Source organism: Centrocercus urophasianus, unplaced genomic scaffold (assembly GCF_019232065.1).
Source record: "Centrocercus urophasianus isolate 14NV4802_14NV808 unplaced genomic scaffold, USGS_Curo_1.0 seq_16, whole genome shotgun sequence".
Classification (NCBI taxonomy): domain Eukaryota; kingdom Metazoa; phylum Chordata; class Aves; order Galliformes; family Phasianidae; genus Centrocercus; species Centrocercus urophasianus.
The window spans coordinates 39,741,323-39,767,204 of NW_024884711.1; positions in this window are offsets into that span (position 1 = coordinate 39,741,323).

Genomic DNA, 25,882 nt, shown 5'->3' on the forward strand with positions numbered 1-25,882 from the left:
TTTTTGGATGGTTCCTAAATTTTCTGGTTTGTAACAGTATCTCATTTTCAGCCAGCCAAGGCTTTGACATCCAAAGCCAGTGTTCTCATATTCAATCATATCATGGCATGGAAAAGTTCTACAAAATATTTAACATCACAACGAATGTGATAAAGGACTGAGACGAAATGCTGTTATTGCTCTCTTCAACAGTAGAGACTTATATCAAGCATGACAAACATAAGAAGGGATTCACACATTCATTTGTGCTTCCTGAAGCTGTTCCAACTGAAGGTTGTCATCACGAGTGTAGTGTAATAACTATAGTGATAAAATCAGGGAAATCCATGTGTGAGAAATATGAAATATAAGTGATCTTGTATTATAACTCCAGTAGCAAATATCTTTACGTGTCTCCCCAAAAATCACATCAGAGCTTTCTGTCATATCAACTCTATACAATTCTGAAACCTAGAGAGAATTATTTTTTTGCTTTCTTCTAGAGGGGAAAGTAGCTTCACTGTTACCTGACCAATGAGAAAGGTAATTTTGCTGATCTGTGCAGTAATTTGTTCTGTCCTTGGAAACTCTGAGCTCTCTCCCCATCTCACTCCTTTGCTGTTGGCAGTTACGTTGTGGGCAGCCCAGAGGTTGTCTTCAGACATAGCTTGTAGACTCTGTTTTGGAAGCATGATCCTATGACAAGTCACAGTTCTATAGACAAGCACAGCTCATATTATCAGAAAATACTGCACTTTCCCCCACTCCCCCATTTTTTTTTTTTAACTGCAAATTGATCCAGGAATCTCATCTAAGAGAAAAAGGATGAAGGGAAAGCTTTCAGATTTCATGAACATATGTCATGACTATGACCTGAGGGACTACCTCATACGTAAGTAGAAATGTCCCAGCATGGGATCAGGTTGGAAGTAAAAAGTCAAATAAATCAGTAGCTCAAAATTGCAAGTGAATATAAAAATATGAAATAATTTTTTTTTTTACCATTTCCAGAGTCTGACACTATTAATCTCAGTAACCAGAGCAGACTGAACTCTGTTCAGTACTGGCTAGCAGACAAAAAGAAGATGAAAAAAAAGAAGAAAATAAAAATCTGTATTGCTTTCTATTTCACACACTGATGCAGCAGTGTTGTTAGCAGCTCATCGTCATTCATTCCTCTCCCTCATCCCATTAACTCACAAATCCCAGGGAAGCCAAAACCACATCATACTTAACCTCGTCTGAAACCTTCCCTAAATGCATGTGTAGATGGCACTGTCCAATCCAAGCAGTCACACCACGCCTGCTTTATTTCCTCGTGCTGTGCCAGGGGATGCTGCACTGAGTCCTGTTGCTGTCCAGAACCAGTGCACAGCACAGCTTTGGGCTGTGAATTGGCTGCTGCATTGCAGACAGTAAGCTTAGCAGGAGGGAGTTAACACTGAAGGCACTGTTCACCTCAGTAGCAGCAAACCTTCAGGGATGCCATCTCCAGCTCTGCTGAGCAGCCCTCATTCTTAATCATCTCCCAACCGCAGCCTCTCCTCCCCCCAGTCCAATCCAAATCTGGAAAAAGCTGAGGATTTGTCTCATTACAACCTCGTTGGGCCGCAAGTGTCAGCTGCTGTGTCTGATGACTGCGTGCTGATTATGCACCTATCCAGACACATGGAAACTCACAGGGAAAAGCTCCCCAGTACACACACACATTTGTAATCTCCTGTGAATAGAGTCCTAAGTGCCCATTAACTATTGCTCAATTACACGGGAACTCTGCAGAAGTAAATATGGCATGCACATGAATATCAATTAAAACCATTATGATCAGTGCTGTTGTGAGTCAGGAGGGAAATGTGCATAATCTTGACAGAATAACGAAGACACACTTTGCTTTACTCGTGTGGATTGAAATAGAATGTTAAGCTAATAAAAGCTTTTACATTTTTAAAAATAGTTTAACCAGCTCAGAATAGCTTTGAATCACATCCGCCTGTGATTTCAGTTGTTCCAGTTGGCTTTGAAGCTTCTGTAAAATGCTAAGGGAAAAGCCTCCATTGCAGAATGTGAGATTTTTCCCTTTCTCTTTCCTCCTTCATCTGTTTGGCTTCATACTGGTCCTGTCCTAGGTAATGCCGTATGGGTGTACCAGCTATCAGGTACAAGTGGTTGAAGTCACCTGACTGAAAGACCAGAGAAAGCCTGAGCACTGCTTGGCAAACCCGTGGAAGCACTTTGGCAGCTGAGCATCCATGATGGGACACTTTGTTCTCAACCCTTCTGCCCACCACCTGCGTGACCTCGAGTATACACGCTATTAACTGTAATCTAAGTACAAGGTGTTAATGAGTACATCAGTGAAGGCTTTGTGATGAGAATGTATTTACTGCTGTGAATTTTTTGTCTGATGCACAAGTTTTCTTTTGCTGAACAAAGCCTTTGGCATCTTCTCCCAAATGCTATTGAATTTTGGAAGAGTGTTGCCTTGGAGGGAAGGATACAAACTTTTCAGGCAACAAATAACAGAATTGAGGTCCTGTCTGTTACATCCCTTAGTGCAAGGGCCACATAACTCTGGCAATGCACACACACATGCCTGTTGCTTGAAGTGCATTCAGTCTGATTTAAACTCATTAAAAAACTTTCAGTATTTAGCCATGTTGTTTGTGATCTAAAAACGCATACAACTGCATCCATGGGGGCAAGCTGAACATGGAATGGTGTTGGCTTGTGATCATTCATCCCATTAGTTGAAGTCTGGTCATGATAGAGTGTGCCAGGAAGCCATCCTAACAGACTAGAGGGTGCTGATGTGGGGATACAAGTCCCTCTCCACACTCCAGTTGGTTTTATTTTATTTTCTGCAATGTCTGCAGACTATTTCTGCACTAGTACTCTAAAAAGGAGCAGAGCAGGGATTCAACACTTTATGCTGTGATCCATGCAGATCAATTATCAGCAAGTTCTCTGGCACATTTTTAACCCTTGCCACCATGCTTCCACATGATGTCCAGACGCAATCAGGGCAGCAGCGCTGCTAGGGACTGTTCCCAGGAGGCAGGATGGAAAAAGGTGAATTTAGCCATATGGTTACGAGCCATGCCTTACCACTTACCATTAGGGCAAAGAATGGGCCTTTGACCATTTTATGTCCTAGGATGGATGTAGCCATAGAGACTGGAATGTTTGCACTGCCTTTAATTAAATGGAAATTGTGTTTCATGGCAGTTCTCACAACAGTCTAAATCTGTGTGATCAGAGTGATGTCTGATCACTGGACACAGAGACTGGTATGTAGACTGAAAATATGTGTTGGTGCAACTGTGTCAAGGAGGCAGGTAATTACATTGGATGCACAGTGAGCTGACAGACAACTTTGTGTTAAATAAAACAAGCAATCACATTCTGAGCATTAAGGCAAATTTCAGCTATCAAAAAAAAAAAAAAAAGAAAAAAATTGGTACAGACCTGGAGGACTTCTTCAGAAATATTATGCTGAGAAAATACTTGGTCGTATTTTGACCTTATTGATGTAACAGCTGGAAAATTTTAGAGCTGCGGGTAGGTGCAGTCTGTCTAATAATTTGCATCATTGCATACAGTTAAATCCATTGTTAAAAAGAAAGTTACGTTGTTCAGCAAACATAGCCAAAAAGAAGGAAACATTGCTAAATAAATATTATGAAATCTCAGCTGGTCAAAAGAATGAAAGTAAGGTTGTATATGTGATGGCCTACTGAGGAACAATTGTTTTAGACCAAACTTCAGCCTGTGTTTGCAGAAATATGCCTTTACGTAGAATGACTGGAGCAGAACCCTTCCACTGATGCTAATTGCTAAGCAATATGCGGCTTGCCCTTTGTTAGGGTTGTGTGCCACAGACAGCATAGTGCCAAGCACTAAGTCTTCAGCATAAGCTTTTCAGGATAAATATTAACTGAATGCAGTGCTCAGATTTCTTTGCTGGATTGGGGCCTCATTGTCTGCAAAACAAAACTCAGTAGCAATGTTTAACAAACCTGAATGGTTCTAAAAGGTGCCATTGGGGTCTACTCCCTGTTACCATCTTGTGAAGGGAAGAATCATGATGTCCCTCTTCTAGGAATGGGTTAAACTTAATTAGTTAATATTGGAAAGCACTCTGGAGACAAAAAGTGCTCTACTATGCAAGTGCTGACTATTAGCTTATGTCTTTATTTTTTCTTTTCTTTCTTTTTATTTTTCCATTGTACATTAACCCTGCTAAAAGGACACCAGAAAACTTTTTCTGTTACAGGCAGAGATTTGACAGTTTAAACCTGCCAGCATCAAGTACATTTAGCGAGTAGGATTGGTACATTCTTAATGGTCCCTTGCAGGTTGGTGGCAAAGAAGCAAAAAGTTAATTTTTGTCTCTGCTGCTTTAAATTAATAGGGCACAATTTGCAGTGAGGGACAAAATTTCCAAAGGAATCACTGTGCTGGCAAGGCTGGTTAAATACAGCGTACTACAGGAGCTAGGTAATAAATAAGAACCCTGCCTTCACGAGGCTTTGTCAGTGTCCTTAAAGCAGAGCGAAGGGCTAAAATAATTAAAGGTGCTTATTTTAGTGCAGTAGCACAGCAAATGAAGTGTGCTTGGATTTTCCCTTCTTGGGAGCTAAATCTGTGACCTTCTGCACCAGAGGAAAGAGTCCTTTGTGTTCTGAGCTCTAATAACCTTACCGCAATTTCATTTCTACCAGTGCCCATGAAACACTTGTTAAATTTATTTTCACTCCTTCCATTCTTTCCCTTTTGCAACAAAGAGTTAGTTGAATCTTTAAGGAAAACGTAGACTGGTTCTGCATTTCTTTTTACCTTGATTGGCTACATGCCTTTATGTCTTTGGTTTATCTCTTATGTTTCAGAATGTTTCTTTTACCTTGTGGAATACTGTTAGAAGTCTCTGTACAAAAGCAAAAGCAGTGGTTGCTATAGCAATAACCAATCTGATGAAGCTGTGACCTAAATCATGACTGAGAAAAATAGTACCTTTTCTATATCACTGCAGTTACTGCTTCCTTGGATTATTCTACCAATATGCAGGATTTATTACCTAAAATGAACTCCTTGGCTCCAGGATACAAGAAAAAGTAAAGTGATACTTCTATAGCTATAGATCTGGGCAGGAAGGCAAAGAGCTAAAATCTACTGAAATTCACAGGTGGAAGGAGCTCTGCAGCTAGAGCTTGGTGCAGTACAACCCATTTCTTGAAAATCCAGGGAGCCTTGACTGCTGGAAGGAAGATCCTTAAATCAAAATAATGTATGGCTCATGTATTGAGCTTTGAAAAGCAGCAACTTGTCCAACTTCCTAAACTCCTTACTTGTATAGTCACTGAGTTGTAAAGGAGGAAAGCATTCTTTAAGAGCAGTTCCTTTGCCACTTGCAGAAAATCTAGTGAGGCAATTGGCACAGGCATTCAAAAGACCACTACTGAAGATGCAAAACTGGTGGTTCTTAGCTGGCCCTGACCGTGAATGAGCCCCTCACCTATAGATGTGTATGAGATCATTTTGGCACCAACTTTACTTTCACGATGAACAGTGGAGTATAACATGGTAACCAGCATTATGAAAGATATGATGAGGGAGGATTTATCTCATTGCACTTCTAAACCTTTGCCTTTGTATCTGTGCTTATGATCCAGGCTCTCTCTACTGTCAATGGAGAGAGAAGCATACAGAGGCTGTTGATTTTCCCTCTCCTAAAAAAGATATCTGAGATAAAAGGGGTTAAAATCTGGAAGTGCATCTGTCTTCCTGTGGACTACAGTGGGAGCTTTGACAGCTCCAAACAACTAACTTAGAAGGCTACAGTTGTAGGAGATGAACTCTGCTCGTGTTAATGGTGTTATGCAGTGTATCTAGGGTGGATAAACCTGTTACTACAAAGTAGTGATACCCAAGTAGTCAGATTTTCAGCTTTAACAGTAGTAGTTTGCCCTGAGCTAGATCAGAATGGAGTCCAAGAATGAGAAGTGTCTGAACTACAGGAAGGTGGGAGGAGAGGCAGTATTGAAGTTACTTGCACAGGAGAGGATGGGAAGTGGGAAGCTGGCAGAGTTAACTAAATCAGCTTTGCTGGAACAGCAGACACAGGTTGGCAATTGCAACTGCATTTAGCCTGACAAGTAACTAGCTAAGAGGTACTTGTGCTGTTATTACCCTCCCTGCCAGTCCCGCACTCATGCTTCTAATACAAACCCGACTGGATAAATCCGAAGGATCAAGAGACAATTATGTTTGATGATTTTTGGGAAAACAAAGTTGCTGTCTTTGCCGTCAGAGATTTGGACTGGAGATACAGAAGCAGTGAAGAAGGCTGGCTGCTGAACTATTTGGAGAGATCTAAAATTACGCATTTCTTATGGCCACCTGGTCTCTTCAACATCTGCTGTGTGATTGGCTCAGAGACTGCCTGCTCTGAAATCACACCACACATGACATAATGTGTTAGAAGTAGTGTGACACAGCAGTAACATTTAAAGGGATACAAGCAGGGCCATGAGATCTTCTAGAATGCTCTAGAGTTCTCCCAGTTTCAATTGGTTCCAATGTACAAATAGGATACTTTTTTTCATCTTTTCAATTGTCTTGGGGTAGATAGCCTTGGAGAATCCTTTGTTTCATGAATGGGCAGGTAAAAACAAGAGTCACTTGTAGTGCAAGGACTCAGGAATCAGTCTAATTTGGCAAAAAACTCTTTCACTTCCTCAGCAGTCGTGCCTGATTGATGGTGGTGCATTTATGAACTGGAAATTATGTGGCTATCAGCCAATGTGCAATATGATGAAATACTGCAATGAAGAGACTTAATATTTCACTTCTAAGGAAGCTGAGAACTGACTTCTTCTGGAAATAGCATGCAGGTACAGCACTAACAGAACAGTAATCCAAGTGGAAACGTGCAGCAGATCAGGGGCAGAGCACAAGTAAGGCTGGACAGTCCAAAATATCCAAAATTCCATACCCAAACTCCAAAATATGCATCTACACTAGCTGAGGCACTGGGCTCTTGTAGTTTCTTTTGGCCACCTCTTGAGGACTCCTCTTTATGAGGATGCCCCTCATATTCCTCATATTCCCTTGCTATTTTGCTTTCTGTTTTCTCACCCTCCCTTCTCTATCTCACAATAGGTCACAACAGTTCTGTGCCTTGTGCAACCTTCCCTTTCACCTGTAACTTTTTAGCAGAATTTTCCTGTTGATCACTGGGACTGTTTTTTCACAGCTGGATCTGTTTGACAAGTTTCAGTGGCCATCCAATAACCTTTCAAACCCAGCTTCAGTCTTGGTCTGAAATGCCTGTTCAACACAGCTATTTCAAAATGCTTCCCTTTGCTTCCTTCTCACATTGCTTCTTTTTTGCTCCCTTGTGAAGAAATTGTTTAAAAAGCATTTTCACTGCTTTACACAAAGTCCATCCTGGTGGGATTCTCATGGCATTTGGAGGAAGCCTGAGCTTAAAAACTCTCACAGCTTTTCTAACTTGCCTGCTGTGTTTCTAATGCACTCCTACTCTCGCTTCCCAATGGTGCAGTGGTTCACCTGGTCTTGTGCACACAGATCCTCTGGGGATCTCTAATAGTCATATGTTTGCATGTGCGAATATAGAAAGAGATGCCTTCTTCCTCGAAATGAGATTCTCCATTTTTATCCACTGTCTGCTAGAAACAGAATTTCCTTCACTGCTCAATGTCTTTATATTGTGACTGCAATACGCCATTTCAGAAGTGTCATCACCTTTATTTTTTTTACATTCTGATGTAGTCTGTAATCAACACTAGCTTCAGCGACTCTCATTACTAGCTCTTGAAGTGATTCTTCAGACTCAGCAAGAACAACATCATCATCAGATTACAGCATCTGCTTCCTCCAATTTCAGTCTTACTGCTGTTGCAGACAACAACGACGCACATTTGCATTTCAGTGCACAGGCAGAGCCGATGCTGTGCCACCGTGAAGCCCTGCTGGACTTTCCCTGTGCCCAACAGCTACCATGCAGTGCCCTTTGTGAGTCTCATTTCCCTCGTGTCTGATCACATACAGCATAGGAAATTACACAAACGTATCAGAAAGCCCTGACAGATATAAGAGAGTTTTGTAGCATTCAATTGTTTGTTCCTTTCTCTTCTGTAGCACATACCCTTCTGCACAAGCTTTTTTGTGATGCGAGTTGTTTTCTATTCCCTGACATTATTCTCACAGCTGATTTACAGCATTGTCATGAGTAAACTAGCCTCTGTTTTGTTCTTTCTATGTTCAATTTTGCTTTCATATTTTTCAGCCCCTTTCTCTGAACACTAAGCCCGTTTTTTTTCTTTACATGTTTGAATAGCAAGTGGAATTATTTGGCAATGTGCATATCCTCTTAGACTCTCTTTCTCTGAGAGTAGAATGAGTTTAGTGCCTCTCATTAAGTCCCGTAGCCACTGCCCTGTTTTTCCACAGAAGTTTGCAGATCTTACGGGAAATCTTGATACCAATCTCACATCAGAGATGTGTTCTCTTCAGATACACAAAGCAGACAGGCATGAGAATATCTGAAGCAAGTAATGATGACTATTTGAGTTAATGATCCCACTGTCTTCCTGAAAGAGTAATTCGGATAAAAGATCAGATAAGAGCTTCTGATGCTGAAATCATGTACCTGAAGAGAGTTAATCTAGCCTTTTTTTTTTTTTTCTTTTGATAATGGCATATGTGCTGGCTTAGTTCCCTTTATCCTGACAGTACTAAACAGTATGTGAATGGAAAGCCGAGGAGAATAACAGGCTAGCTGCACTTCCACTAGTCTGAAAAAATAAACCAATCCTCAAAAAACAACTCTAAAAACATGTGGAGGCTTGATATGAGACACTCAGTGCTTACTCAGATTTTGGTACATGTTCTGTGTTACTTCTGTGAGAGTGAGGAAGAGCAGCAAAGCATCTTTAGTGAATTAAAAATGGCAGGAAGGATGACATAGAAATGGTAACACATGACTCCTAATTTTGAGGTTATTATCACAACCAGGAATGCTGGATGCATTATTCTTATCAAATAGAACTTTAGACTTTCTCCAGCAATGCCAAGGGAACAGCTATGAGCAGTTTTGAATCTAGATCATCAGTTGTTGAAGATCTCTTCTTATAGCAATTAAATGAGTATATGCTTACACCATGCAGATGGGGAACTCAGTAGGAGCACCCAGACTTCTTGTGCAATGCAGAATGATGGCTTTTATGAAAGGTTCATTTTCAATTTCTTGTATTCTTATAAAACATTTTCTACTGAGACATTGTGAAGAATTCAAACCTTGCTGAATATTTCAATTCATTTGCCTGGATTTTACCATTTAATTTTTCTTCCAAGGCTGCAACATTTACATTTGCCTTTACAGTAAAATTCTGTAAAATTCCTTATAGGGTGAAAATTGTAACTTAAAGTAAATTATTTTGTGGCTGGGCACAAAATAGCATTGTTCTTTGCATGTCCAGCCAGATTTTCAGCAAAGATGGGACCTATTTTAAACATAAGCAGTTTTACTGCTTAACTCACAGGAAAAACTGTGAATAATAAAGGTGCCTTGCTTTATCTTTTTACCTTTCATATCAAGCTCATACCCAACATTATTAAAGACTGTCAGTGGTTCCAAGAGCACGTTGCAACATCAGGTAGATCCCAGCAGTAAACTATGCTAAAGGCACATTTGTGCAAGTGTTAATAAAGTATTAATAAATCCATGCTACGTGGGAGTTATGTTGCAGGGTAGGCACTGACAGAGAGATCTAAGTCACTTACCGCACTGGCCAGAATCCATATGCTCAACTGTTGTGTGGATGACAGTTAAGAAAGAGGTATCAAGCTTTAACACAAGACGTTTTAACATTTCTTGATGCATTTCTGAACACAAGGAACAATGTTTTATACATTATTTCAAGTAACTCCTCCAAAGTCACATTTCCCTTGACAACAACCTTATTTTGCGGCATGTGTAAGAAGGACATTTGCCCATCAGGAAAGAAATCAATTGAAGGAAATACATACAGAAGTAAAACAGAAAGAACATAGCCCATAGAAACAAAGAAGAGAAATAAACGTTAAGGAGAACTAGATGGAAAAAATTACTAGATGGAAAAGGTCAGTGGAAAAGATCACAGAATCAGAATCATAGAATCATAGAATCGTAGAATCATAGAATTGCTCAGGTTGGAAAAGCCCTTAAAGAACATCAAGTCCAACTGCAACTGAACCATGCTACCCTAACTCTAACAACCCTCCGCTAATCATGTCCCTGAGCACCACACCCAAATGGTTTTTAAACACATCCAGGGACGGTAATTCAACCACCTCCCTGGACAGCCTATTCCAGTGCTTAACAACCCTTTCTGAAAAGAAGTTTTTCCTAATATCCAACTTAAACCTCCTCTGGAGCAACTTGAGGCAAAGATGTGCAAATGGAGTGGGACTATAGTGTTGGTTAAAGTGATCCCAGCACTTTCAAGAATGTGGTGGGGTAAAGGAACAGCTCAGTGTTCTCAGCTACCTTCTGTAGATCTGATTGTTAGTCTGGATCCTGCAGCCAGGGAAGAACAACATAATGTAAAAAAAATGGAAGAAAACAATGTGAGGGAGAGAAAGAGCTGACAGAGCTGAAAAATGATAACTGAGAGAAATAGGGAGCAGAGAATGAGAGACCAGCGAAGTAGGGGGGACAGACAGATGAACAAAGGGAGAAATTATCACATTCAGCAAAAAGTAGAACAAGCTTTTGGTACAAAGTGTGGGCATCTGAGGACTTTGGGCCTCTAATCTGCTCCTGATGTTCTGTTTGTCTAAGACCCATGCCTGAGAGCAATATCCAAAAGACCTCAGGCTTCCACTGCGTGTCATTGCCATCAAAAGAAGTATTAAAGTGATTCTTGCAGAATTTCTGGCCTGATTCTCTTAGTGCTAGGAGGTTTGACTGAGGTTTAGATAAGCCACCTGAAAGAAAAGTTAACTATCCTAAATATCTATTGTTTACCCATATATGTAACAATATAGGGTTTATTGGAAAATGAGCTTGGGGCTTTTTGCAAGCAATTCCTATTTTCTAGTCAATCCTATGGGTATTTTACCTTTACACAGGCAGAACCAGTGCTACTCTGATGTCTGAAATTCCCTCAAAACCATGCAGCTACAGTAAGACTAGAAGAGCACAACATATAGCATCTTAAAGGGAGTGACAAAACGGGGCAGCATGGGTCCACATGTGGAAGTGAATGACGGTATCAAATACAGGTATCAAATAAAGGTGGGTTATCCCTCATGGGTTAGTGGAAGCAAATCTTCACTAATCTCTTGGTCACACTCAGAACCCTAGAATTTCTCACTGAGATACTGGTCTTCTGTGCTCTACTTCTAGGTTCAACTCACTGCAGTATGTTGGCATGTTGTCCTGGCATAAAGAAAGAAGGGATAAACTGGAAAAACAACACAACAGCAAGTGAACAATGGGGAATCGTGAGAGGGAAGAACATTTGTGGTCTTAATGCAAAATATAAGGTGTAAATCTGATGAATTAGAATCTCCTGATTTACATCCCAACAAGAAAGATACAACAGTAAAATATGTTTTGGCTGATATAGTTTGTTTTGCCAGCTGAGGATAAATTAATTTCTATGTATTGCTAGAATTGCATGTAGCGATACAGAGTTGCTCTGAAAATGTTTGAACTTGGATACCATTGTGGCACATAGAGTGATAGTAAAGGGGAGGGGTGTACAAGGAAGGGTGTAAAAGCAATTAACCATGAGATTGTTAGTAGGCAGAGAATTAGAGAGTTCTTTGCATGACAGGGACAAGGAGTTCATTAAGGCACATGCTATTTATTTTAATATTGTTCATGATCTGACTTGTACTAAAATTATAAATAGGCCAAGTGTGAGTGACCCAGAACAATTTGGCTTCTTTCCTAGCTGGATTTAATCTCAGTTCATGTTGTCCTCCTTCCTACTCATTTTCAGCCTCCAGGAGCAGCACTGCCAACATTAGAGGTTTCTCTCTTGAGGTTTGCACCTAACCTTTTGCTTCAAGGTTTAGAATTCAGCTCCTGGAGTCTTGTGTTTTTCATGATATACAGTTGTTTTTCAAGGGGTTTCAGGAGCACCTTCTCTTTCACAGTTATATTCTATGGCAATAGGCATGGTACTGTGCTGATGTAACTATCTTGGAACAATGACTCCATTACAAGTCTGTATTTGGAGATGAGTTGAGTTATAACTTCGCCCAAGTTATATCAACCAGGCCCCAAAGCAAGTGGCCAATGGGAGAAGGGGATTGTAGTGATATAACAATATCTTTTCAAATTTAAATGTTCGGTTATGCCAAAAAAATAATCCCATGTAGGCAAGACCTACATTTTTAGTCCTTAGGGCCATGGAGAAAGTGTGACTCAAGTGTATAGAAAAGGCTTAGATACCAGAAGGCAAATAAAAATAACCCCAGTTGTGGATTTTTTTTTTTCCAATTTCATTATTTTTGTGCCAGTCTCAAGGTTTTGAGGGCCTGAACTCTGGATTTGTGAGCCCTCCGGGATGGCAGAAGTATTGACTATAATTGGTAAAGGGACTCTGCCTACTTATGTGTTCATACAGAACTCAGTACTAAAGTGCTTCCACCCAAATAATCTTTCTGGTCCTGCTACAGTGCAAATAAAGAATTAATATTAGTAAAGCACACCCATCCACTTCTAGGTGAACACTTAGTACATGTCCACTATCTCTGCCTATCTCCCCTGTTCAGATTACAGCTACATCCTCCCACTCTTTGCCTTTATTTTTTCAGAAGTCCTTATCCTGACATTTTTATGGCTCTGGGTCACTTTTAACACTGGGATAGATACAGACTGTATGTACCTTTCTGCGTGTGTGGTGTCCTGATGCTTCAGCAGGTGCATTTATACATGTGATGTGCTGTGAGTTTACAGAAAAGTCCAAAGGAAGATGAGTCATGCTAGCTCTTCTGCAAGGAAAAGGGCAAAAAAGCTAAAGGTAATGCTTGCTGTCTTCTTAAAAATAGGCTATAAAATAAATACTACTCCTGTGTAGGTTCATGCAAAAAGTTGCGCGTTAGTGAAATAGTAATTAACTGATTTATGTGTGGCTCTAGAGCTGAGTATGTTCCAGCTCATGTGCCATGATTTTCTGGTAATGAATTATTGAATTAATATAAGTAGCTGTTTCCTTTTGTCCAAAAATCTATAATTATGAGAAGATGCAGATCCAGAACTTAATGGATGCTGTGGTTCAGCCCATACTTCTGTGATAGTTCTTGTGAGGTGAAGCTTCTTTTATCAATTTCCAACTGTGTTAGACTCTTCACATCACACAGTTCTTCTAAGAAATGCTTATGAACATTTCTAGGAGCCACTATATTTTTTCAGGATGCTTATCTAGGGAACATGCAAATTGCACAAACATCCTTGTGAACTTGGAAAGAAACCTAACAGGCTGCTGAGCTGAGGTAACGTTCATCATTAATTGCTCTGCAATAGTACATCAGAGGGAGTCTCCTGGGTGAACCAAAGCCATGGTCAAAAATTAGTTCCAGCCTGGGACATAGATGTTTCATGTGCAATTCTCCATTTGACAGTTGCTATTTGAAGCTGTGTACGTTGTTCTGAAAGTACTGCCACCTATTTTTTTTCAATAGAAACTACAACAGATACAAAGAGCACAATAACACTATCTGATAGAGCAAATTCTCATCTAGAAAACACTATTTTACAACATAATCACTGCCATTAGCTATGCATTTTCACCAGCAATGGACAAGAGCTTGCATGCAGTGCTTGTAAAAGATCTGCACCACTGTTTCACAGCTGCTATGAAGTCGTTGTTACCAGAAAATTGTTGTCAATCTTTCATCAATCCAAGTTGTGTTGCAAAAGAAAGGTTGTCTTCTTCTCCTGCCTGTCTCTGGAACTCATCACCTTCAGCTTGTCATGATATAGTGGTCAGAGTAGCCCTCATATTTCAGAATGCCTGTAATAAATAAGATTAGCAAAGTTTTATCCCCATTCATGATTTTTTAAAAACAAACATCAAATCTAAAAAGTATAGTATGGCACCACTATCAACATGTAATCTGGTTGCTATTCAATTAATAAGTCTTCCAACCTCTCTTTTTATTATGTACGCTGAAAATTTTAAGGGCACAACGGTATCAATCCAGGTGTTCAATTTAGTATCACAACTTCATAGGACTGATCCCAGTAATTCAGGTGTATTTAGAAAACTTCAAAACCATGTATTTTGTGCCAGATTGAGGGGGCATAGTTACCATAAAGAACATTACAAACAGAAATAATGCTTTGAACTCAGCGCTTTTTTTCTGTTTCAGAACTCTCCTGCTCTTCATCAAACCTAATAAACTAGTATGGCATTTAGTATTAAAAGCCTCACTTTTAAAAAAGCCCTTCAACAAATTTTAGGAAAAACAGCTCAGATATTAGAGTGTAAATGCAAGCAAGGCCATATGTAGATGTTTTTCACACCACTGCCTTATCAGTAATGTGTTTTTTCCTTAGCAGTTCCTATAGGAAAATCTGGTGTTCTCTGCTTTCTCTGCTGTCTTTATCATGTCTGGGGGGAGGGAAAGTGTTGTGTTTTGGTGTGAATTTTTGCTCCAGCAATAATAAAAGGTGATATTAAAATGTCACTGCAGTCTTTTAAATGCTTGTTTTCCATGAAAAGAATGATTTTTTAAAATAATTTTACAGTCTTTAACTGCTAATAATAACTGAGCTTGTTTTGATGACAGATGAATTAAAATGACGTTTTGACAACAACTCCCCATTATCAACCAACGTTTGCCCTCTGTTCTCTCTTCGTAATTATCACAATCTTTTTATTTTCCTCATCTATTCTGGGGGCTGTGCAAAGATAACAACTGAAGGCCTGGCTCTCCCAAGGCTAAGAAATGCATTGAGTTTCCTGCTCAGAAGAATTATAGAATAGTTTGAGTTGGAAGGGACCTCAAAGATCATCTAGTTCCAAACCCCCTGCAGCAGGGGTTATTTAACTTCTGCTTCAAGTGTTGAGCCAGAGCACCAGTGCCCAGTAGTGAAAGAAATCACTTATTGTCAGTGAACCTGACCACTGTGGTGGTCAATGAACCTGGTGATACACCTGCTATTTTGGCAGCTGGTTGGAGTGTGTGCCTCTGGAATACAAACTATGTTATTCTAAGTATGCATGTCTGCCAAAAAAGCACAGCGTGCTCCCAACTCTGAGAGCAGCCAACAGCTCAAAGAATGCATGGTTGGGAGTCTCTACCTCTCAAAAAAAAGCAACGTGAATAGGAATAGGCTGAAAGAAGGGCATGAGAGGCGTAGAAGGATTGGAGGCCTGATGGTCTGTGCACAGTGTCTCCACTCTGCATGGACATGTTTGCAGAAGCAGTAAGCACTTGCTGAGCTTACCTTGATCCACTGTATACCCTGAGAGGTCACTCTGCTGTTGCTGCACTTCTTCCTCATAGGGAGCAAACTGCATCTCTGCCTGGGGAGCTCCAGGCTCAGAGACTTGCTGCACCTCCACAAGTGCTTTGATATCTCTGTTTATGAATAGATGATGATCATTGTGTTCTTACTGCCAGCACATGCCCTGGGGTAACGGTCCAAGTGCTGGGGTTTCGTGTGCCAAAATGAGGAAAGTTAATTCAACACCCTTGATAACAACAATAGCGCTTAGTGCTTTGATCTTCAAAGCACATTACAAACATTAGCTAATTAATTAATCCTTACAATACTCCTCTGCTATTATCCCCATTTAGCAGATGGGGAAATTGAGTCAGAAAAGTTAAATGACTTGCTTAAGGCTATGAAGGAGTTGGCAGCAAGGTTGTGATGGGGAATTCCTGGCTCCTCCTTGCAAATCTCCCAAACAGCTGCGGCTGCCTCAGACCTGGGGCTGCATTACCCAGGGATGCCGGACTGATTGGTCAGGCAGATTTGGACAGGTCTCAGTGCCACCTGAAGACTTGTATTATGGTGTCCACCTTTGAAGTTGTTCAGCTTGGTGAACTTGGGCACTTCCTCATACTCCAATTTCTGCATAGCTTCTGAAAGGGATTTTGCTCCTGTCTGGCCAGCCTGGCCTTGAGCTTGGTCTACCTGTACACGTATCCACTCTCCTACCTTGTTTTGGACTCTCCTATGCTGTCTTCATGCTAGAAAATGAAACCCTAATCCTGCTTCATAGTCAGAAAACAGGGAGACTTGTGGGGAGAATTCAAACCCTTTAAATCTTTCTTTATAAATGTTCCCGTATGAGGGATGAACTGAGGAATGACAAACAAGCCTTTGGGGTGCAGGCAGCCTAACTGAAGCTCTTAATTTTTGCTTATCCAGGGAGTTCTGTATCTGATAGAGTACTGAGATGGTAATTTCTTATACAGCTTAGAGATAGGATTGCTCAGGATCTATTACAAAATCAGGTTAATAAATGAACATCAAAGGAATCATCTTCTCACTTTGGCTCAAGCTAACCTAGCAAGATGATAAATATTACTAGGTAGCAAGTATGCATTAGTCAACTAAGGCTTATAAAAATACATCTGAGTCTCCAATGAACATTTTCCATTGGATTACAGCACTATTTATGGCTGCACAAAAACATACTGCAGAATAAAATGAAGTGAAATAGTGAAAGAGAATCTTTCACCTTAACAAGATTGTGAGAAATGTTTTTGAGCAGATGTGTGCTAAAATAATTTGTCAAAAAGGGCACTGACTCTCTAAGGTATGGAAACAACCTCTAAGTTTCAAAAGGCAATAAAGACAAATTATTCTCCCAAAGACATGGGAAATCAGGGAAGAGTCACTGAATGGCTGAGGTTGGTAGGCACATCTGCATCTCATCTCAGTTGCTTAAAATTACATGTTTCGAGGATCACTTCTTTCTTGCTATTGCCCAGCAGCCAAAATTCACCCACCACTGAAAAAAAAGTGGAATCATATAATCATAGAATATCCTAATTTGGAAGGGACCAATAAGGATCACTGAGTCCAAGGTCCCCCAAATCATGCAGAATCAGTGTCCCAGCAATTACCCTAGCAGAGCATGGGATCTTTTTGAGCAGACTGAGTCTCACCTGAGTTTTTTGACTTCTAATGTACATTCTGATGGGTAGTGCCATCAGTTGGTACAGGATGATGATGAACCTGTGCTGTCCTCACTTATGTGAAGCAAAAAAAAAAAGGCACTGCAAAACCAGACCACACTCATGAGGTGCTTCAACCATCTCCTCACTTGCAGGATTGATCAGTGTCTGTCATCTATGCAAGAGAATATCCAGAGCTGTGAACAAACCCAGATATTGCTATCTCCTCAGAAGAGGAGAGAGTGAGATTCCTCTTGGGGTGCCCAGTAAATGGACGAGAAGCAGCAAACAAAAGTTGTAAAAAGGGGAAATTCCAATCAGATATTAGGAAAGAAATACTACTCTCAGTGAGGGCTGTCCAACAATGGAACAGGGCCCAAGGAAGCTGTGAACTCTCCATTTTAAGAGATGTTCGTAACTTAGCTGGACAAGGTCCTGAGAAATCTGATTTAAATTGAACTACTTTAAGGAGAAGGACAAAGTAGATAAGAATACATAAGAACAGATCTCTTCCAACTGCAACTATTCTGTACTCTAAGAAATACAAGCTTGCATTAGTCAGCTCTCCTCTCTCCATCCAGCACTGCAATACCCATGTAGAACAACTAGCAATGTAGGACACAATGCTCATCTGCTAATGTTTCCTAGCCTAAAAAAAAGTGAAGAATTGTGCCCTATTGTTTCACAGAAGACAGGCCAAATCTATGATGAAATGGTAGATGCCAGGTCTATTCTTTATATCATCATAATAATAGTTTGGCCAGTTTTGTAATTAGGCTAATTCTACTAAATAGTTATTTCTTGTATCAAAAAAAAAAAAAAAAAAGGAATTTTTATTTTATATTAAATAATTGCAACAAATCCAAATACAGTGAGAGGCGTATATTACAAAGGAAGTTAAGAGCTTTACAAGAGACGTGAAGCGTGTCCATTACAAAGAGCTTTCTGTATAGGATTTGTAATGGTATATTCATGTTAAAACGAGTTCAGTATGTTTTTAGTGGAAAAAATAGTTCATGCCACAGACAAAAATAAATCAGCCTGGGAATTTCCTTTGTTGGAAATTAAAGTATCTCACAAAATTATTAATAGCTGTGTATCTTCGTGATGCTAGTGAATTTTACTATGAAATTGAAATGTGTTAGAGGGTTTGATATCTATTCTTCAGCATTCTGACAAGAAAACAGTGGCTTTTTTGCTATTTATCTTTTTAGAAAGAAGGAGAAATGCTCAACCATTTAACGTCAGAAGTGTCTGATGGCACTTTCCACAATCAGCACTGACAGCTCAAGGATGAAAGGTATAGTGTATATTCTAGTTATTCAAGGGTTAAAGAAGGTCCCATAAATAAATTATGGATGCATTTTTAGAGCACTTTGCTAAGAACAAGAATGGCAGAAAATATCACAAGGCTGTCAAATCAGATTAAAGCCCATGTGCTCGGAGTAATCTGTGGGGAAAACTAACAAACTGTATGTTTGTCACGTATTAAAGATATTTTCTTAAAAAGCCAATTGGCTGAATGAACATAGAAATCCACCCTTGCTTTTTCCTCACCTCTTACTGTTTATCTCCTGCGCTTAAAATGCAACTTACAAAATAGCTGGGGCTAATGACACATCCCAGGTTAGAGAAGGCTTGGTGAAGAGCAAAGCTGTGCAATCAAGTGTGTGCATTATTGTAAACATGTGGATAAAAATTCGTACTGAGTAGGTGAATTTTCTCAGCAATTTTTTCTTAACCTGGTCACTTGGATGCCTGGAAAACATAACTATGCATCTTCTGCTGTTTCATAACATGTAGGCAGAAGACTTGATCTTCACGTACCAGAATTGGAAGGGTATACATAAATCCCTCTGAAGGACAGAACTACTGTGAAAGCAATTTACAGTCTGTTAACCCATTGTCCTAAAAATCCAGAATTTGAATCAGGTAACCTACAAAAAGATAAAAGATGTGATTACAGAACAGGTTCCTGTCAAGTAATTTTGCCAAGAGGGACAAGGTAGACTGGTAGAAAGGATAAGAACTAGCTCTGAATTTCTAGAGCTGGATTAGCCAATTCTTAGCCTGGATACATCTTCTGGCTACTACAACACTGCCTGTTGGACTAATAGCCTGGCAAATACCCCTGCACCCTCTCTGTCTTATTTTTCATGGGAAGAAAGTCAGTGCATTATCTACACAAGTCAGTGGATAGACTTGTGTATAGTAGATAGAGCTGGACAGTTTTTTACGGGGAAAAGTAAGGTGCTCAGATGTACTGCAAATTGCCTAAGCCCACTTGTGTACGTGGAAGCTACAGGGACAGCAATTCATTTCTATCCTCAACCATTCAGCAGAGCAATTAACTTTTCTGCATCAGTTTTAAAGGGTGAGAGACCTACACAGGGCCATAAATTCATCTTTCAGCCTCACATGCTATTGGACTCAGCCGTAATCATTGGTGACAAAGCAAACAAAAGATTTCAGTTTGATAGATGAACAGTATTCAGCAGAGAAAGGAAAGAAGGAGCAACTGAAATCCATTCAGTGAATGACATCTTAAGATACAGGATCGGTAATGTGTTAAATTCTTGAAGCCAAATCTAAAGAGGTAATTAAATGCCTTGTAATTAGAGTAAGATGCCTAAGATGTTCTTAGATCAAGAGTAAGAAAAGGATGTTCAGTTTAGTCTTAAATTATCTCTCTATTGGGCTGTGTTGGAGACATGTGTGAGATTTGGATTTGATCCCAAAGCTTTCTCTTTCCTTTATTTCCCTAGTCAAGTGTGAATAGGCAGATCCATACAGCCAACCATTACCCTGAGGCAAAGTCCAAGCAGAAGAATACAGTAAGTACAACAGAGCTCAGGGAAGTCCATAGGCAAGCTTGTGCAGTTCTGTATTTGCATCCAAAGGAAGAGATTTGTGGCCCAGTGCTGTCTCACAGAACTGTTTTGTTTTTTTTTTCTTCGTGATAGTTCTTTACTTTTTTATGTAAACAACTTTTAGCAATGTCTTTCCTTGTTCACTGCAGGATGGCCTACCTCTACTAAAACAGAGTCTCCCAGTGAGGGTGTAGTTTGTATTTCAGAAGATAAATAGTTTCTAAAAATTAAAGCATTCTTTACATGGTGTACCTTTCATGTATATTTGTTTTCTGTCTACTTTATACATTCTGCTGTGATTTAGTAGAATAAAACTATTTTAAAAAACATTGTCATGGTGACTATCTCTTATTACTAGATTAGTCTTAGTAGATGAGTAGATTAGTCTTAGTTTTTCAGAAGCCCACCCAGAGCACTAATGAGCATTTCCCTTTGAATTCCCATTCATTTCAATGTGATCAGGATTTCTCCCAGTGCTGCTTACGTACATAAACCCATGTAGGATTGGGCCATGTTTATGTTCCAAAGAACTCTGAATATATTGGACCTACAGTCACCCATCATGGAAAATACTGCTCAGTTCCCACAAGATTGATGTTTCTCTTTAGCTCAGTAAAACGTGTAACAAGACTTGACTGGAAACGTGGTCAGCTCCAAATGAAATGCTGAGATGTTGGCCTCAGCACACTCATCTCCGTACTGCAAAGAAGGTACCAAAAGGTAAAGACCATTCCCACTGCAAAGCAGGGATAGGGAAAGGCCAAAGCACAGGTAATATCCTGTAGACTCAATCCAGTATTCTCCTTCTCAAACCAAAGTAACAGACAGCACGTATTCTTTTCCTGTGTATTGATGTTTTCAGTTCAAAGCTTCTATGTTGTCATGTGTTAAAAATCCAGAGCAGGCAAAAATCATCCCAGCAAACAATTATTTTACAAAACATTGACTGCAAAAATTTCTACCACATGTGCTTTAAGTGCAAAAAAATGAGAGTACTAGAGCAAACAGGGGAAGAATTTAAAGATTTTTAATAAATAAAAACAGCCATTTGCAAATGACAACCTGATAATACTTAGCACTTAAAAGACAAACATTAATTAAAAACTAACTTTTTTAACAGAAGGAAAGAAACACTGTTAGCAAAAGATTTAATCATTTCAGCTGACAGTTTGCTGGTTATTTAATCAAATTCACTTCACAGAAATGGATTTTTGAAGTAAGCTCAAGGACAAGCTTTTTAGAAATCAGTAACAATTGTCAATCTAATAATAATTGCTTGACTGCAGGAAAAAGGGAAAAATACATTGACGTATTCATCCATACATTACTTTCAATTAGAGTAGATGGGATAAATTCATCATATCCTGCATTTAAATGGTTTGTTGAAGGAAATACTGTGAATATTGGGAGGGCAAAGGTTGTAAGTATAAAAAAGCTGTCATTAAAAAAAAAAAAAAAAGAAAAAAAAAAGAAAAAAAAAAGAAGTATATGCTTTTAGGAAAGGAAATTGACCCACAGGGAATTGCAGGTGCTGGAGCTGATGGAAAACTGAGCCCCAGGGAGATCCAGGCTGGAGCCACCAGGCAGCTCAGAGCCCTCAACCTCACGTTGAACTGAAGCTGACAAACATTTGGTTCTTCTCTGAGAGATCAGTGCTACAGAACTGAGATGGACGTCCTGCACTGTGCAGGGAGGATGTATTCTGGCTCACACACTTCAAGGAGGGCAGGTTATGCCTAGGAGGAGCATCTGCATGTTTCAGGAGAAAGGGAGCGGGGGGAGCTGCCTGCGCTCCCAGTCTGCTTGCATAACTCTGCTGGTATCCGCACCACCCTAACTAGGCCAGTGAAACTCCAAGGGTATGTCTGTGCCTGTATTATGCAATTTTGTGCAAACTTAGACTAAAGGAGTCTCTCTCTTTGAGGCAGCCAAGTCATGCTAGCATACTGTTTTGCCTTATCTGTTTTGCTCTTTTTTAGGCATTTCTATGGAGTATTACACATAGCTTTGCATTTTATGGAGTATTATTGTAAGCAGCCTGGCATTGTGCTGGTCTATTTTGCTACCTACAAATGTTTCTAGAATGATGATAAGCAATATAGAAAAAAATGCTTATACATTCACTTTTTGTAGTGGCAGTTGTTAATAGCAGTAATATCAAAAGAACATCACTCCTGGCAGAGATGTGCTGCATGAAATAAATCGCTGAATTTCTTCTCCCAAGCACAGAATCATAGAATTCTCTCAGTTGAAGGAGATCCACAAGGAGAATTTATCCCACAAAGATATCCATAAGCATGGGCTTGTTCAGACATTGACTTTTGGTACAACAAACTAAGGAGGTTCAGGTTTCTACTGACATTTCGCTCTTCATTTCTTTCTTCAACTGCATCTATTTTTTCAATAAGTACAGATACTCAAAATTTTTCTAGTTCAAAATACTCGTTATGACCAATGCCATTTTCTCTGTGAAAGAAATCTCAAGGAACAGAGCACAAACAAAAAAATCCTCCACTAGTGAAAAGGAAGGATTGTCCCTGGATACATAGTGGAGGAATATTTAAAACAAAAAAAGAAATTTGGTGTGTTTTCAACATGCAAAAGTCAGTTTCTTTGCTGAAGGGAGAATCTCCCTCCCTACCTCGAAGTTGTTAATTATTTTTAAAAAATCATGAGAGTGAAATGCACTGACGTGGGCTCTGCAATGCAATGCAATACTTTCCTTTTTCCTATGAGGAAAACAATAGATTGTACGGCTTACCCCTACATCAGAAGTTTCATTTTTAACTCCGCCATGAAGATGAGTAAATTCCTTCTTTGAACAACGCAGAAGATGAAAGGAGGTGTCTGGTGGCATAGTACTGCAAAGCATGCACAGAACATAAGCTGTGTGTGTTAGTAAATGGCTGATATTGCTGAGAGGTTGCTGTCATACTTAAATCAAGTGTACCTGATGCAACTCCACAGCATTGAGTACAGTTGTCATGGAAGAGCCCATGTTCACACTGTTATGTTCCTTTAACCTTCAAAGCGGGGTGACTTCATGCAAACTGCTTGATGAAAGCAGTCTTTTCTGCTAAGAAACTCTATCTAGGAACTGTCTGGAAAAATGTTCATTAGCTGAGGATGAAAGAAAGTGTGTTTACTGAATAGAGATTGTACAAGATGACCTCTTTTGTCCCCTCTCAACCTATAATAAACTCAACATAATTTCGATGTTTCACAGTATGGATCGTCGCATTAGAACTGTTCCTCGGCCTGTTTGATGCAGTAATGTGGAAGTGTCCACAGAGTTCCTCCTGGGCAAAGCCAGACATTTGTGACTCTCGACGTTGCACTGCCTTGAAGAGCACAGGGAAGACCCCAGCCTGGAATCACAGCAGCATGCATACAAGCACAGCAATTTACTTTTGCTCATTTTCCTTTTCAGTGGTCTGGAAAAATGAAAGGCCAGTATGGTAGGAGAATTCCTGACAGTGCAAAATCCAGGAACAAGGAAACAAAAAATGACTCAGAGAGTCTAAAAGATCAAGGCCAGATGCGTACAATTGCTGAGATCTGAAAGACAAAGAGAGGTGGGAAGATGAAACCTCCTCATCTTGTGGAGAAGGCAAGAGAGAGTGTGAAGAAGGAAAACTCAGTTGAGGTTTTTTGACATTGTCAATGTAAACTGGTGAATATGGGTTGTAAATACAAATCCAAGCACTTCTTGTTTGTGTTTCAAAAAGAAATTTGCCTCCCAAAATGTGAGATCGCAGCATGCATATTCAGAGTTAGGAAGTAGATTGCAGTAAGGGCAGCATGGGTATTTTAAGAGTTGGGAGGCATGTGGAATCTTTATAGAAGGAATGAACTAGTATGCTTCAGGGGAAAAAACAAAACAAAAGAAAAAACAAACAAACAAAAAATATATTCATTTTAATTAAATGAAAGTTTCTTCTTTTACAAATAGCTTTACACAAGACAGTTTAGGAATTGTTTTCCAGTACAGAAGATCTTCTTTTCCTCAAACATTCAATACAATAAAAATGATATACACAACTTTTTTTTTCCTAAACATTTAAACAATTAAGACATATTTTCATAATTTCTAACTGTAAATAAAATATTTTCAATAATATATGACTCCTGAATCAGCTGTTTTCAAAGGTTAAGTCTCTTAAAAACACAAATGTCTGAAGTCTACCCCACACTTCCCTTCTCCATTTAACCAGCAGGGTAAGTGAAAGCCTTAATGGGGCACCCAGGTAATTGCTAGATGTTACAGACCCTCAGTTTCTCCCTGTAGAGTATAGGGCAATGCTTAACAAAAGTAGTAACAAAACGAATATATCTTATATCTTAGATTCAACTGTTTTGAACTGCTGCTATATCTTAGATTCACTGAACAGCTGTTCAGTAACTGAACAGCAAAATTTAAAGAGAATATTCTAATAGTAAAATTTCAGTAACTGAAATAATTTATACCCCTCTATCTTCCCCATCCAGATTCCACTGTCAGGCATTTGGCACTCAGAGCTGTTTTAGAAGAGAGCTTAAAGCTGTTAAAACGATGCACTGGTGATTGTTCTGTCCATAGTCCCAACTCAGCTACTCCCTTCGGTGTTCATAAATGAGGAATTTGTGCATGTCATTATATTAGAGTGTCTTTTTCCTCTGGAATCTTTTTGACTTTCATAATTTTATGACTTTTGGATTTATTTTAACTTTTTTTTTTTTTTTTAAGATGATGTTACATTCAGCCGTTACCACTGAATTTGTTTTGCCAAAAAATATGAGTGAAAAAGACTGGTCAGAATCAAATCTCTTTCTCCTACTGAGTCACTGACAGATCTCCAGCCACTATGAACATCTGTTAAAATATCAGATGATGCAAAGATCTTCAGAAGAGATCACATCTTTTAATTGTTTTGTTTTTTTTTTCTTTCCCGAGGAAGAAACCCTAAACAAATGTAAATTAATTCAAACATTTTTCAGCTGCCTTTACACGAAATAAATAAAAATGTTAAAAGGTGGTTTTATCTGCATATCAAGATATGTTTTCCAGCTGGGGCAATGTAGATAAAAAAATTTAAACCAGTCAATGATATTAAAGGTGACGTGAAAAGACCCTGGAAATTACAGACGTGTTAGTCTATCCTCAGTACCTGGAAAAACTATCGAGATTTTCCTGGGAGATACCGAAAGTATTTAAAGAACAAAGCTGTTACCAGACATCATCAGCATGGGTTTTCATGGAGGGAAAGTCCTTCCTTAGTAATTTCATCTCCTGTAAGTGGTCACGTGCTTAGTAGATGAAGGAAAGGTGGTGGATGTCTTTCCAGATTTTAGGCCTGCCCTCATGACAACCATCTGGACTGATTGGCCAACTGTGAGATAAAAACACTCGTGCTATTCTGGTTGATGACTTAATGGTAGAGCTCAAAAAGCTGTAGGGAGTGGGGCTACATCTGGCTAGCAGATTGAGTTTGTCCCTAGTGTGTTCCCTAGGGCTCAGTTCTAGGGACAGTCTTGGTGAACATTTTCATCAGCAATATGGATGTAGACTTAGAATGATTCCTCAGCAAATTTTTTGATTACACTAAATTTCTAATATCTACTTAGTCTTCTCCATGCATAGAAACACATATTTTATGGGAAAAAAAAAATCCAATGCATTTCTTCCACTTTAGGGACAGGTCTTATTTCTATGCTTTTATTAAGATAAAAACAAACAAAAATATTGTAGATGTTGTCAAAGATTTTAGTAGTTACATCAAAGATTGAAAACTTTTTCACTGATTCATCAACACTGAACCTCTCTGAAATTCATCCACTGAGACTGAGCACAAGGGGTTTATTATGTTCTTATCTAAATGAGGATGTGGGAAAGAAAGAGGTCT